General features: G+C 47.0%; 1 protein-coding gene across 2 annotated transcripts in view; it reads right to left on the reverse strand.

Annotated features, from left to right (window-relative positions):
- The window catches only part of ABCC1 (ATP binding cassette subfamily C member 1 (ABCC1 blood group)), a 195,477-nt gene that overhangs the window by 180,532 nt on the left and 2,348 nt on the right, over positions 1 to 12,597 (reverse strand). Inside the window, exon 1 of one of the 2 annotated variants that reach the window (XM_017871712.1) lies at positions 4,991 to 5,107. The exons of the other annotated variant lie outside the window; for it this stretch is intronic. The gene's annotated coding sequence lies outside the window, so the exon portion shown is untranslated. Of the gene's footprint in view, positions 1 to 4,990; positions 5,108 to 12,597 lie in introns of those variants that run through there. 2 annotated transcript variants of the gene reach the window in all.

Here is a 12,597-nt window from a genome sequence, read left to right on the forward strand (position 1 = left end):
AAAAAAAAAAAAAAAAAAAAAAAAAAAAAAAAACTAGTGGAGTAATGATTACAACATAAACCATTTTGATCTAAATACGTTATTTAAATTTATAAATATTTATATGATTTCAAAGAGAGAATACAAGAATGCATTGGTTATTGGTTAGCCCAAGAGATTACTGATATGTGTCCCCACCTAAATCCCATCTTGAATTGTAATCCCATTGGAATGCCCACATATTACGGGAAGGGACATCATGGGAGGTGATCAGATCATGGGGACGGCTCCCCCATGCTGTTCTCCCAACCCTTGCTATGCTTTAGCAAAGAGACTGGCAGCATTTTGACCCGCCCTAGAGATCTGTGGAACTTTGAACTTGAAAGAGATGATTTAGGGCATCCAGTGGAAGAAATTACTAAGCAGCAAAGCATTCAAGAGGAAGCAGAGCATAAAAGTGTGGAAACTGGCAGGGCGCAATGGCTCACGCCTGTAACCCCAGCACTTTCGGAGGCTGAGGCGGGCAGATCACTTGAGGTCAGGAAGTCGAGACCAGTCTAGCCAACATGGTCAAATCCCGTCTCTACAAAAATACAAAAATTAGCCAGGCATGATGGAGGGCGCCTGTAATCCCAGCCACTCTGGAGGCTGAGGCAGGAGAATTGCTTGAACCCAGGAGGCAGAGGTTGCAATGAGCCGAGACCAAGCCATTGCACTCCAGTCTGGGCAACACAGGAGACTCCATCTCAAAAAAAAAAAAAAAAATGTGGAAATCTGCAGTCTGACAATGTGAAAAGAAAAACCTATTTTCTGAAGAGAAATTCAAGCTGCAGAAATTTGCAAAAGTAACAAGGAGCCCAATTCCAAAACAATGGGGAAAATGTCTCCAGGGCATATCAGAAACCTTCACAGCACACCCTCCCATCCCAGGCCTAAGAGGGAAAAATGGTTTCCTGGGCTGGGCCCAGGCCCCCCCAACCATGTGTGCAGCCTTAGGACTCGGTGCCCAGCCACTCCAGCCATGGCTAAGGGGCCAAGGTATAGCTCAGGTTGTGCCTGCAGAGGGTGCAAGCCCCAAGCCTTGGCAGCTTCCGTGTGGTATTGAGCCTGTGGGTGCAGAGAAGTTAAGATTTGAGGTTTGGAAACCTCCACCTAGATTTCAGAGGATGTATGCAAACACCTGGATGTCCAGCCAGAAGTTTGCTGCAGGGGTGGAATCCTTATGGAGAACTTCTGCTAATGCAGTAAAGAAGGGAAATGTGGGGTCAGAGCCCCCACACAGAGTCCCCACTGGGGTACTGCCTAGTGGAGCTGTGAGAAGAGGGTCACCATCCAGAACCCAGAATGGCAGCAGATCCACCTACAGCTACATCATGTGCCTGGAAAGGATGCAGACACTCAATGCCAACCTGTGAAAGCAGCCAGGCAGGGGGCTATACCCTGCAAAGCCACAGGGGCAGAGCTGGCCAAGGCCGTGGAAGCCCACCTCTTGCATCAGTGTGACCTGGATGTGAGACATGGTTTCAAAGGAGATAATTACGGAACTTTAAAGTTTTATGACTGTCCTATCGGATTCTAGACTTGCATGGGGCCTGCAGCCCCTTTGTTTTGGCCAATTTCTCCCATTCAAATGGGTGTATTTACCCAATGCCTGCACCCCCATTGTATCTAGGAAGTAACTAACTTCTTTTGATTTTACAGGCTCATAGGTGGAAGAGACTAGATGTTGTCTCAGATGAGATTCTGGACGTAGACTTTTGGGTTAATGCTGAAATGAGTTAAGACTTTGGGGAACTGTTAGAAAGGCATAATTGTGTTTTGAAATATGAGAAAGATGAGATTTGGGAGGGGTCAGGAGCAGAATGATACGGTATGGCTCTGTGTCCCCACACAAATCTCATCTTGAATTGTAATCTCAATTGTAATCCCCACATGTTGGGGGAGGGACCTCATGGGAGGTGATTAGATCATGTGGGCAGTTCCCCCATGCTGTTCTCCTTGTAGTGAGTCCTCAAAAGATCTGATGGTTTTATACGGGGCTTTTCTCCTTTTCACTCTGCACTTATCTCCTGCCACCATGTGAAGAAGGACATGTTTGCTTTCCTTTCCACCATGTTGTTAAGTTTCCTGAGGCCTCCCTAGCCATGCAGAACTGTGAGTCAATTAAACCTCTTTCCTTTATAAACTATCCAATCTCAGGTATTTTTTCTTAGCAGCATGAACAAACTAATACCAGTACCATGGTCAGGCTTTATTTAAATATCTTTATATTGTTTGTTCTGTCATATGGAATACATGTCACTTTTGTGGTCAGAAAACTCTGCAATTAAATTAGGTGTAAAAATCAGAGTGACATTAGCATGGTGAGATTATCAGTAATATTTTACACATTGTTAAATTATTGATTTAAAAGCAATTTTAAAATAAGTCCAAATATGTTTAAAATTTAAACACAGCTTTTAAAAAACTGAACAAAACCAAAGCATGCTCCTGCTTTGATCTCCTTACCTCTGGAAACTAAAGTTTAACTTAACTGGGCAAAGCCCTCTCACACACAGCCAAGCAACATGGGCCTGGTCACTTCCCAGCTTGCTCAATTTTTCTGATATGGCAGGAATACAATAGGTGTTTGATAAGTGCTGGTGGGCCCCTTAGTGGGAGTATAAACTGCTGCAGTAACCTAGCAATTAACTATCAAATTTCAAAATGCACATACTCTCAACCTAGCAATTTCCTGTGGGAAAATTTATTCTGCTGAATCATTTACATATACTTGCATACATGCGCCTTCAATGCAGCACTGCTTATCACAGCAAAAAAACCAGCAACTGGGAATGACCCTGATAGCCACCAAGAGGGGACTGGGTGAATACATGGCTCAGCCATTTAACAGGCAAGTGTGTGGCTTGTTTAAAAAAAAAAAAAAAAAGATTTGATTGGCTTTTACTTTCAGTTTGCATGGGCTTAAAATGATAACAAAATCAACACTGGTTAAGTGAACAAGATACAAAACAGTATTTAAAAGACCCAACTAGGGAGGGAAAAAAAATTTAAACATATACACACAAACAAAGACGCTCTTGCATATATATTTGCATATGCTTGAAACTTTTCTTGAAAAACACCCAAGAAACTATCATCAACAAAACCATCATCATCAGCGGCTACTTCTGAGAACAAAGGGCAGGGTGGGAACATACTAAAACTTTCACTTTTCCCTTTATATTCTTCTAGAATATCACCTTAAAGTAATAGCACCATCAACAAAGTTGCCGTGTGAGATTTTCCTCTTGCAACCAGCCAGATCAATTCAACAACATCTCTTTTTAAAAGAAGAGTTTTCTAGCAACCTACAGAAAGTCCTCTTAACCACAGGAAAAAAGTACCTCATCATCTTACTAATAAGCCTTTGGCGGAGAATCAAAGGCAACTGGGGAGTGGGGAAACCCAAACATTTCAGTTAAAGTTCTGAGAAAGAGAAGAGACTCATAAAACAATATAAACTTAATTTTTAAGACCTGACATTCAGCAGGGTGTAGTGCCTCACACCTGCCTCACACACTTGGAGGTGCCAAGGTGGGTGGACTGCTTGAGCCCAGGAGTTCGAGACCAGCCTCAGCAGCATAGCAAGACCCCATCTATTTAAAAAAAAAAAAAAAAAAAAAAAAAAAAAAAAAAAAGAACAAAATAAAAACAAACAAACAAAAAAACCCTGAGATTCACTCAAACATAAATAGATCAGGAGGTTCATGCTTCTGCCAGGGACCATGCATTGCTCTACTTCTTGCCGAGCTGGTAAGTGCCTTCCCTGGAATTTCCAGGACTGCAAGCCATTGTGTTAGTGCTTTATGCATTTTGCAGAATGCTCCAGGCAAGATTTTTATGAGATGGGCTCTGCAGTTCCTTTGAGTTAAACTCTTCGATACTTTAACCACACCATGATCCTCCTCAAGGCCTTTGCACATTGTCTTCCCACGCTGGGAGTCCCTTCCCCCCACATCCTTGCATGGCCAGCTTTGCCACTGAGCTCTCAGGTCAAACCCCACCGCCTCCGAAAGGCCTTCTGTGGACATCCCTCTGTAGTAGTTTGCACCTCATCCAGTTCTTCCCGGTTCAAGCCTTTGCAGCACTTCCCAGCATCTGAAATCATTTTGGTCACCCTCAGTGTATAAACCCCATGAGAACATGGGCCTGGTCTGTCCTGTTCACTGTTGCATCTTCAGTGTCTTCAGCAGCAACACACAGTAGATGCTCAATTAATGATTGAATAAATGAATGAATGAAAAACAGCGTGGGAAGAACAAGACAATGAACCCAGGGCTATAAAAGACCACATGAGACCGGGCTTGGTGGGTCACACCTGTAATCCCAGCATTCTCGGAGGCCACATGAGCTCAGGAGGATTGCTTGAGCTCAGGAGTTCAAGACCAAACTGGGCAACATAGTGGAACTCCATCTCTACAAAAAAATATGAAAATTAGCCAGGTGTGATGGTGCATGCCTGTAGTCCCAGCTATTTGGGAGAGTGAATTGGGAGGGTCGCTTGGGCCTGGGAGGTCAAGACTGCAGTGCAGTGGTGCAATCAGCCAGGGTGACAGAGCAAGACCCCATCAAATCCATCTATCAATCACCGCACAAATTTCTCGTACTGGGAAAACTTAGGCATCATACATATTCTCCCCAAGCAAGTATTACCTAGGAGGCCAGTAAAAGGTAGACTGAGGTTCCTCAGAGAGAAAATTCAGAGAGGAAGATAAAACCTCCATAAAAATCTCGATTACTACTTGAGGGTTACAGGATGCTAGCCTAGAGCCTCCCTCCCTAGACTGAGGTTTCTCACACAGAAAACTCAGAGACGAAGAGAAAACCTCCATAAATATCTCAATTACTACCTGAGGGTTACAGGATGCAAAGCCTAGAGCCGCCCTCCCTGGTCATTAACACCCACTTTCCAGAACTTGGCAACCTCCCCAGCAGATGAATCCCAGAGTTAAACCAAGGGGACACTTACGGAAGGGGAAGATCAACTTTGTAATCGTCCACTTCTCCTGGGGCACTTTAAAACGAAGGAGCCTCAAAGCTGATCTCTCAAGAAAGCCATTTTTGGCTGGGCATGACGGCTCATGCCTATAATCCCAACACTCCGGGAGGCCGCAGCAAGAGGATCGCCTGAGCCCAGGAGTTTCAGACAAGCCTGGGCAACATGGCAAGACCCTGACTCTACAAAAAATACAAAAATTTAGCCGCGCATGGTGGTGTGCCCCTCTGGTCCCAGCTATTTGGGAGGCTGAGGTGGGAAGATCGCTTCAGTCCTGGAGGTCGAGGCTGCAGCGAGCTGTGATTGTGCCACCGCGCTCCAGCCTGGGTGACAGAGGGAGACCTTGTCTCAGAAGAAAAAAGAAAAAGAAAGCCATTTTCGTTTTCCCAGGGGAGAATGAACTGTCACAACTCCAACTGGAAAATGGAAAAGGTAAAAGACACAGCCCTCAGTAAAAAAGAAACTGCTGCAAGTTTCTTCTCTAGCTAATTGGAGTTTAACCTCCTTAACGTCTCATTAAGCTTCTCCAAGGCAACCCTGCTAAGCCAATTACACTAGAATTTCAACAGCCCACAACCTCTCAGGGAAAGGCAGGATGAGGAGAGAGGTCTTGCTCCACATTTCTCCCCCATATTCCTCCACACCAGCAGCTGTGTGATTTCACACCCCAGGGGACATCTGAAAACATCTAGAGACATTTTCAGTTGTCACAACAAGGGGAGGTGCTACCAGCATCTACTAGGGGGTAGAGGTCAGGTTTGGGGCTAAGACTACGCTGCACAGAACGGCAACCAGGCCACAATGACGTGGCCTACATGTCAACGGGGTTGACACTGAGCAACTGTGCTCCATGTCCCCACCCCCAAAAGACAGCTTCCTCAAAGGCCCCGTTCAACCATTCAGCCTCAGAGAGATAAGTGCAGGTACACAGCACCACTCCTCCACCCGCAGGGATGCCACCCTATCCCAGTTTTCTTGCTAAGCTTAGGAAAGCTTGCCTCAGGATGTCTGGCCATTAATTAATTTTGGCAAAATGTTTGGGCAAGTTTTCACGAGCTGGAGTTGTACGGACCATTAAGATCTGATCATCAAAGCTAGGCCTTATTTTGCCGTGAAAATCTGAAACCAACATACCAATTCGATGTTTACTTCAAGGTTGGCCTGCAAAGCAGGAGATGCCAACTCAGACACCAACAGGTGCTAAGTGGCTTCCATCAATGAGAGAAGCAGACCACGTGCGAGGAAGCACAATTTTAAAAAGGCAACAGGCCAGGGACGTGCCTGTAATCCCAACACTTTGGGAGGCTGAGGCGGGTGGATAACTTGAAGTCAGGAATTCGAGACCAATCTGGCCAATATGGTGAAACCCCATCTCTACTAAAAACACAAAAACAAGCCAAGTGTGGTGGTGCGGGCCTGTAATCCCAGCTACTCGGGACGCTGAGGCAGGAGAATCGCTGGAACCTGGGAGGCAGAGGTTGCAGTGAGCCGAGATCCCACCACTGCACTCCAGCCTGGGTCACAGAGCAAGACTTCATCTCAAAAAAAATAAAATAAAATAAAGGCAACAAACATTTGGCTTTAAAATTAAAGCAACAACAGGGAGGGGTGCGTACTGCGGCAAACTGGAGCAACTCAGAAATGGACAGCCTCAGCAGACCACTATGATGTATAAATGTGGGCCTGGGGCTAGCAGAACTTGATTGTTCAAGGGAAGCCAGAAATCCAGATGTTTCTATGAAATCTGCCAATCAATAAATATTGGAGGGCGGGCACAGTGGTTCATGCCTGTAATCCCAGCACTTTGGGAGGCCAAGGCAGGCGGATCACGAGGTCAAGAGATCGAGGCCATGCTGGCCAACACGGTGGAAACCCCATCTCCACCAAAAACACAAAAATTAGCTGGGTGTGGTGGCGGGCCCCTGTAGCCCCAGCTACTGGGGAGGCTGAGGCAGGAGAATTGCTTGAACCCAGGAGGTGGAGGCTGCAGTGAGCTGAGATCGCGCCACTGCACTCCAGCCTGGCAACAGAGCAAGACTCCGTCTCAAATAAATAAATAAATAAAACTGGAAATTACAGTCATTCCTATAATTAAAATCAAGCCAAACCAGCACAGTGGTGAGCTATATCTAAACCCTAGGTTGGAACTCATACCTCAAAACACTCAAATTCTAATGTTGATTGAGCCCCCACTGTGTGTGACACTGAGTCCTGGGAAAAGAGGGGTGGGTGGACAAAACCCTGTTCTGATCTTTGCAAGATGAAATAGGTGTTTTGCCAGGCACAGTGGCTCACATCTATAATCCCAGCACTTTGGGAGGCCAAGGCAGGCGGATAGCCTGAGTTCAGGAGCTCACAACCAACCTGGGCAACATGGCAAAACCCTATCTCTACAAAAAATATAAAAATTAGCTGGGCATGGTGGTGTGTGCCTGTAGTCCCAGTTACCTGGGGAGCTGAAGTGGGAGAGCTGCTTGAGCCCAGGAGGTTGAGCCTGCAGTGAGCTGAGATCGCGCCACTGTACTCCAGCCTGGGTGTCAGAGCAAGACCCTGTCTAAAAAAAAAAAAATACAATAAAATAATTTTTTAAAAGCCATGTGATGAGAAAGCTAAAGGACTCCGTCTATCTGAGTATCCATTTCAGACAGTTAAGTGATTTCACCCTTAAAATCCTTACAAAGAAGTTTCCACGCCGCCCAAAAGCCATTGTAGTGCTTCATGTCATTCATTCATTCAACAAACACAGCTGACCCTTGAACAAGACGCATTTAAACTGCACAGGTCCACTTATACTCAGATTATGCTTCTGCCTCTGCCATCCCTGAGACAGCAAGACCAACCCCTCCCTTTCCTCCTCCTCCTCCTTAGCCTCCTCAACGTGAAGACAACGAAGATGAAGACCTTTATGATGATCCACTTCCACTTAATAGTAAAAATCTCTCTTATGAGTTTAACATTTTCTTTTCTCTACCTTGCTTCACTGTAAGAATACAGTATACAATATATATACAAGATATGAGTTAGGCCAGGTGCAGTGGTTCACGCCTATAATCCCAGCACTTTAGGAGGCCAAGGCAGGAGGATAGCTTGAGGCCAGGAGTTTGAGACCAGCCTGGGCAACATAGCAAGATCCCCATCTCTACCAAAAAACAACAAAATCTGTGTTATCAACTGTGTATGTTCTTGGTTCCAGTCAACAGTAGGCTGTTAGTAGCTAAATTTTTAGGCAGTTGAAAGTTATACCTGAATTTTCTTTCCCTTTTTTTTTTTTTTTTTTTTTTTTTTTTTTTTTTTTTTGAGATAGAGTCTTGCTCTGTCACCCAGGCTAGAGTGTAGTGGCACGATCTCAGCTCAGCTCACCGCAAAGTCCGCCTCCCAGGTTCAAGCAATTCTCAGCTTCCCAAGTAGCTGGGATTATAAGCACCTGCCACCACACCTGGCTAACTTTTGTAGAGACAGGCTTTCACCATGTTGGCCAGGCTGGTCTCGAACTCCTGAACTCAGGTGATCCACCTGCCTCAGCCTCCCAAAGTGCTGAGATTACAGGTGTGAGAAACTGCGCTGCATCCTAAATTTTCAACTACATGGGGCATCAGCACCCCAACCCCTGAATTGTTCCAAGGTCAACTGTTATTTACTAAGCCCTAGGCACAGTTGGAGATGCTGGGATTACAGCCATAAACAAACACAGGTAAAAAAACCCGCCCCTATGTAGCTGACCTTTTGCTGGGAGTTTACAGAGTAGGCACAATACTTAAGCAAAATATTACGTGTATTAGAAGGCAGTAAGTGCTACTGGGGGTGTAGACGGGGGATAGAGACTTGCTAGTGGAGGGAAAGAATGGGATGCCTGAGGTGACACCTGAACAAAGTTTGAAGGTGAGGGACATTGCAGGTAGGAGAAACAGCAAGTGCAAAGGGCCTGAGGTAGGGGCAGGCCTGGCCACCAGCGTGGCCAGAGGAGAGTGAGACAGAAAGCAGCCAGGGAGGAGGTCAGGGAGGCGAAGGGGACAGATGCTGCCCAGCCTTCAAGGCCACTGTAAGCCCTTCGGCTTATACCCTCAAGGACATGGGGAACTAATGCAGGGTTTTAGCAGAAAAGGGACAGCTGGGCCAAGACTAGACTGTAGGGGTCAAGGGCAGAGTAGGCACAGCAGCGAAGAGGTGACTGTTTTCTTTCTTTTTTTTTTTTTTTTTTTTGAGATAGTCTGTCACCCAGGCTGGAGCGCAGTGGTGAAACCTCAGCTCATTGCAACCTCCAACCCCACTGGGCTCAAGAGATTCTCCTGCCTCAGCCTCCCAAGTAGCTGGGATTACAGGCGCCCACCACCAGGCTCGGCTAAGCCAAGTAGCTGGGATTACAGGTGCCCACCAACAGGCTCGGCTAATTTTTGTATTTTCAGTTGAGATAGGTTTTTGTCCAGACTGGTCTCAAACTCCTGGCCTCAAATGATCCGTCTGCCTTGGCCTCCTAAAGTGCCAGGATTACAGGCATGTGCCACGGTGCCTGGACTGAGGTGACTGTTCAAATCAAGGAATTGGCCAACGATGACTCAAGCCAGAGTGGAAACCGGGGAAGCCATGAGAAGCAGGCCATCTGAGGCAACGGGCAACACGATTTGCTGACAGATGTGATAAGAATGGGAGGAGAAAAGGAGAAGTCAAAGCTGGAGACTGATATGGGAAGAGGAAGCTCACGTTCTTTAGGAACATGGTCAGTGGGAGACACCCACATAGAGAGATCAGTTCCTAAAAGTTGTGTCCACAAACAGAAAAGGTTTTTTTTCCCCCCCATCCACCACCAGGTCCCAAAGGCAAGGCACTTCCTCCAGGCTATCACAAACGGAGCTTGTCCTCAGAGAAAGAGAACACAATCCTTCAGGAGAGTCTTGGCCAAATGGACATGCTGCAGCCGCCTTCTGTAAGGCCCCTAAGGGCTGCGCGGCTCCATTTGGCCAAGGAACCCTGAATCCGCTCCTGATTGGCCTGAATCACGAATCCATTTGGACCAGGAACCCTGAGTTCACTCCTGCCCAGGCCTCTCCTGGGTCACCCTCATCTCCTCCCAAAACCATTCACCTTACACCCTGTCATATCACCATCCTGGACCTCAGCGTCCACATCCATGAAATAGGGTGGGTGGAGGCAATGGCCCCCTGAGATCTGACATCCCTTTCCACTCTAACAATCCATAAGGAAGGGTCTGGAAGGAGGAGCAGTCAAAAAGGGGGAAAACAAGCTGAGCACGGTGACTTACGCCTGTAATCCCAACACTTTGGGAGGCTGAGGCAGCTGGACCACTTAAGGTCAGGAGTTCGAGACCGGCCTGGCCAACATGGCAAAATCTCGTCTCTACTAAAAATACAAAAATTAGTCAGGCGTGGTGGTGGGCACCTGTAATCCCAGCTACTCAGGAGCCTGAGGCAGGGGAATCACGTGAACGCAGGAGGCAAAAGTTGTGGTGAACCAAGATCACACCACTGCACTCTAGCCTGGACGACAGAGCAAGACACCATCTCAAAAAAAAAAGGGTGGGGGGTCGGTGGGGAGGGGAAAACAGAGGAAGTGGGAGAAGGCTAAGGGATGGATTTGAAAACCAAAGCCACACTTGGAGGAGGGGGAAATAATTGGCTCTTCATAGACTGTTGTTGAGCCAAGGGGAGGAATTAAAACAGGGATCAGACTGACTCCAAGGCCAGACCTAGCCCCAAGAGGAATTTCTAATAGCTTCTAAGATACTCTTCTTGGCGGCTAAGTCGGATATTCAGGGGGTTACTGAGTTGGTGGATGCCACAGAGTATCTCAGACGTGCACATCAACCCTGGGAACAGCTCACTCCATCGAGGGTGACACACACCTGCAGCTTCCTTCTGGTCTTCTCCAGTGCCAGTCGGTGCAACAGCAAAAATTAACTAGAGAATTCCAGGTGGTGACGACCACTGATCTTTACTGAGCGCTGTGTGCCAAGCAGCAACATTTTAAGTCCTCGCTAAGGATTCACTCAGTTATTCCTCAAGTCACCGCTATTCACTACTTACTATGTTATCCCACATAGGGAAACTGAGGCACAGAGAGAAGTAATCTGCCTCAGCAGCAGAGCCGAATTTGCTCTGAGCCACCACACTATACTGCTTAATACCAAGTTATTTTCTCTGCTTTTCCGTAATTTCCAATTTTTCTACACGGGGCCTGAAATACAATTTTTTTTCTTTTGAGACAGTCTCTCTGTCACCCAGGCTGGAGTACAGTGGTGCGATCTCAGCTCGCTGCAATCTCTCCCCAGGTTCAAGCAATTCTCCTTCCTCAGCCTCCCAAATAGCTGGAATTACAGGCATGAGTCACTATGCCCAGCTAATTTTTAGTAGAGATGGGGGTCTCGCCATGTTGGTCAGGCTGATCTCAAACCCCTGACCTCAGGTGATCTGCCTGCCTTGGCCTCCCAAAGTGCTGGGATTACAGGCATGAGCCACTACACCTGGCCCTTTTTTTTGAGACAGCGTCTCAGTCTGTGGCCCAGACTGGAGTGCAGTGACAGTGATCTCAGCTCATTGCACCCTCTACCCTCACAGCCTTCAAGTGATTCTGCTGCCTCAGCCTCCCTGGTAGCTGCGACCACAGGTGCCGCACCACCACGCCTGGCTTTTTTTTTTTTTTTAATTTAGTATTATTAGCAGAGATGGGGTCAATCCACGTCGCCCAGGCTGGTCTCGAGCTCCTGACCTCAAGCAATCCTCCTGCTTCAGCCTCCCAAAGTGCTGGGATTACAGGCGTGAGCCACCGCGCCCAGCCTGCTTTTTTTTTTTAAATGAACTCACGAAAAAGCCCAGGCCCATATTTCCAACCATCATTCCAACCTCAACCACAAAGCAGCCCCTCCTACCAGTCCCACCCCCACCTCCAGAGACCCACTCCCGTGAGAAAAGAAAGTCAAGTGCCGCTGCGCCCTGTCCTCAGGCCCTATTTTCCATTTTGATAGTGAAGTTCTCCTTTTTTCTTCCCAGAACATCTGTCTGAGTAATGGTCAACAGAACCCTTATCATGGGCCATTTTCATCTTCTGGGTTTTCTGGACATTTCCTGTGGCTCAGAGGCAGACAGTGGCCCAGGAACAAAGCGCTGACAGAGTCACACAAGGCCCACTAACCTTGACTTCTAAGCACATGACCTTGGTCACAACAGGAGCCCGGCACGAGTGCCTCACTGCCTTTCCACAGCCCAATCTCATCTCCACCAGCTGAAGAAAAGGGGAATCCAAAGGCAGAACAAGGAGCTTGAAACACACAACTTCATCTTTGGATAAAATAATATTTAACACTAGCCATTGCTTATCTCTGTGCAGGGCACAAGCTGAGCCACTTACAAGATTAACTTATTGACTCTTCACAACAACCCTAGAAGGCTGCCACATTTTTGGCTCCCGTTCCATTTTATAGATGAGGAAAGTGAGGCACACAGAGGGAAAGTGGCTTGCTCAAGGTCACACAGTTATCTGACTGCCAGGGAGGCCAGTCGCTCCTGGCCTTGAACATACTGCCTTGAAAAACACAAAAACAGCCCGGCACAGTGGCATGCCTGTCATCT

This window comes from Rhinopithecus bieti, unplaced genomic scaffold (assembly GCF_001698545.2).
Source record: "Rhinopithecus bieti isolate Rb0 unplaced genomic scaffold, ASM169854v2 scaffold_6876, whole genome shotgun sequence".
Lineage (NCBI taxonomy): Eukaryota > Metazoa > Chordata > Mammalia > Primates > Cercopithecidae > Rhinopithecus > Rhinopithecus bieti.